Source organism: Lolium rigidum, chromosome 4, assembly GCF_022539505.1.
Source record: "Lolium rigidum isolate FL_2022 chromosome 4, APGP_CSIRO_Lrig_0.1, whole genome shotgun sequence".
Taxonomy (NCBI): domain Eukaryota; kingdom Viridiplantae; phylum Streptophyta; class Magnoliopsida; order Poales; family Poaceae; genus Lolium; species Lolium rigidum.
This window is the reverse complement of record NC_061511.1, coordinates 111805623-111808590: the sequence shown is the minus strand read 5'-3', so window position 1 is coordinate 111808590 and position 2968 is coordinate 111805623. Positions and strand designations below refer to the sequence as shown.

At 39.2% G+C, this 2968-nt stretch overlaps 1 long non-coding RNA gene across 1 annotated transcript; it reads right to left on the bottom strand.

Moving 5' to 3' along the window:
* Positions 1 to 363: 363 nt before the first annotated feature.
* On the bottom strand, positions 364 to 859 carry LOC124706517. The gene is made up of 2 exons (XR_007004451.1): positions 815 to 859; positions 364 to 718 (listed from the first exon to the last, which is right to left on the bottom strand). It is a non-coding gene; the product is annotated as an uncharacterized LOC124706517 (long non-coding RNA).
* Between the last annotated feature and the right edge of the window lie 2109 nt (positions 860 to 2968).

The window sequence follows — 2968 nt, the reverse complement described above, 5'->3', positions numbered from 1 at the left end:
GACTAGAAAATATATTAATATCACAGAGATGCCAATAACACACATCTGCAACAACAAAATATCATAAAGACATTACGAATGCACACAACCCTACTACAAAAAAAGAAGATATAGTAGTAAATTATATGGATTGAGAATGTATAAATGGTATTGTTGCATTCTTCTTGCATATCTCTTTCATCTCATATACATTTATGCGCGCAAACTTTATGAACATATTAGTACAAATCATGATCAAAGGTGTAAATTGTTGAGCAGCGAAACTCACAGACGCCTTATATTTTGGGGCGGAGAGATTACTATAAAAACATATTTCTGGTCACATTTTATAACATCATTGAAGAAGGCAAGCAATGGTCAAAGTGAGAAAAAATTCTTGTAAAGCACGTCATGCTTACTCTACCATCAAGAGATGATACGCAAAAGCTTTTATGTATAGAAATAAAATATCATCTGATCAAATTGAATTATTGCAGGTGTAACATGAACTCCAGCTGTTTATAAGTTACATCATCTAACATCAGGCCTCAATTGTCACTCAAATTCATAATGACGGGGAACGGGGCACATCTCCTGGAAGCGGGAGAAGATGTTGGTTGAAATGAGCATCGACCTGGAAAGCTGCAGCTTGTTGTTCCAGATGTTCTTTGATCCTTTGATCGATCAAACTTTGCGTTTGCTGCTGCTCCAGCTGGTGGTAATAGTTTCTAACGTTTGCCTAGAAGGATCACATGAGAAAACAGAAAGCAACTTCAGGCACAAGAATAAACAGGAACATGCATAAACATTAAACAATGAAAAACCATATGGATACCTTATGTTTGTAACCAGCATTGTGTTGCTTCCTGACCGATGGCTGCATGTTTTTAGACGAGAAGTTAGCTCACATATATACACCATATATAGTATAAATTAAAGGACAAACAAGTTGTTAGTAAATTTGTAGATTTATAGAGTTTGTGTGAAACTGCATACAAGGCACTGTTATCGTGTTATAGACTCAACAAAATTTGACCTATTGGAATTTAGGTAAGGTGAGCTCTGTTTTTAATAAATATATCATTGCACTTAAAAGCAAACGAATCTGACATGTTGAAACTTGCACTTAAAAGATACTCCGTATCATTATCTCAAGGATGAATTTGTTAGTTTGCTGAGTGATTGGCGAGAATTGTATTCAGACACTAAAGACAGATGTAATCTATAAGGGAAAAAATGCTGCAATTACACATTCGTGAGGAAGTTATGTTTCCCTTAGGTCACAGGAAATTATCACACTCTGAAATGCCAACTATGCGATGATCAGATTACTGTACATTACCCAAAAAAAATAAGGGGAGGAAACACTTACAGAGTCATGGGTTAGGGTGGTGTCACAGTAATCGCAATAATACCTGCAAGCGAATAAGATGAGAGTCAATTCAAGCAAGAAGACAAACAAAGGACTAACATGTTCAAGGGGGAGCAAAACGGGGGCTTTCCTAGGGTATCAGACTATCTACGTAGTTCATCTACCCAGATCACGGACCAAACGGGGTCCCAATGAAAGCAGATATCAGGGCGTTTTGTAACGGCGCTTCTATAGAAATCCAACAGCAATGCAATCGAACGGAAAAGGAATACACCCGCACCCCACGACCGCCGTCGCACAGTCACACTTGGCATACACCGAGAGAGAGGACTCAGGAGTCAGGAGAGGCTAATACTCACCGAGGCATCGCGGCGGTCGGGGACGGCTGTGGCGACGGCGAAGAGCTAAATCGAAGAGTACGTCCGAATTTGATCTTGGGCTAAGCTGCTAAAAATATCCGGTGTCCTTTAATCTCGGAAGAAGTAGAGGCGTTTCCAAAGCCGAAACAAAGTTGGAGTAGAGACCGGCTTGGACTCTCTCACGAAACAGGCCCCGGAACGGTGGGATGATGGTAGTAAAAGGATTTCTTCTCTTCACTAAAAGCGACCACTCCGATCCTTGCGTTGCGTCGGATCACCACACTACCGGTTTTTTTGTTACAATATAAACAAGTTGAGGCTTTGTGCATCTTTGTCCCGTAGAGTACAGATGTAATTTTAAACTTTTTAAATAATATAAATCACTCTTTCGCAAAAAAAAATCACTCTATAGAAAAAAAATATAAAAGCATCTTCAGTCACCACCAATACTTTGTCTGGCACGTGCCGGTCGGTGGTATTGAGAGCATTGACACGCTGCATCCAACCAGCCTTCGCCACCAAAAACTATTTTTTTGCAAATTTTGATAATTATGCAAAACTAACACACATAGAAATAGGCACAGATTCAGTCACTCAGGCCATCAAAACGGGACAAGTCCAACCAAACATATTATAGAACCACATATATATCACATTTTTTAAGTAATAAATTATTGTTTATAGAAAAAAAATATATCATAGAGGTCAAATGAACTCTTGTTCCGGAAAGGAACTGCGAAGGCGAGAGTAAAGAAACTCCATGAATGAAGTTCTAGTAACTCGCGAAGGCTGAAGGACATGGCCTTTCAGAATAAAACTTGACTGTTGATGAAATGTTCACAAAAAACACAAGTCAAACGACCATCGGTCTAAGACCGTAGATAGTGCATAAAACACATCTCCTACTAAACTTACAGACCACGTTTGTGCTCATCCGTACCTTCTTAAAGCCTTAGATTTGGAGGGGGATTTGGAGGTAACCAACAGATTCAATCTCAAGGAACCAGAAGGTGAAGTTATCCAATGAATTAAAGGAGTCAATTTCTACCTCAATCATGGTGAAAACATAGACAAGAAGTGTAGATGGAAACCAATTTGTTAATCCTAGAATCAACATAGTTTTTTTTTTGAACGGGGAGAGGGGCCTCGATGGACCCCCATACTGCATTCATATAACTGTCGGTGGAGTACAAATTACAAGGAGGACCTTTGATGAAAAGTAAAGTACAACACGGTCCCTAATTTTTATACCGAAGAC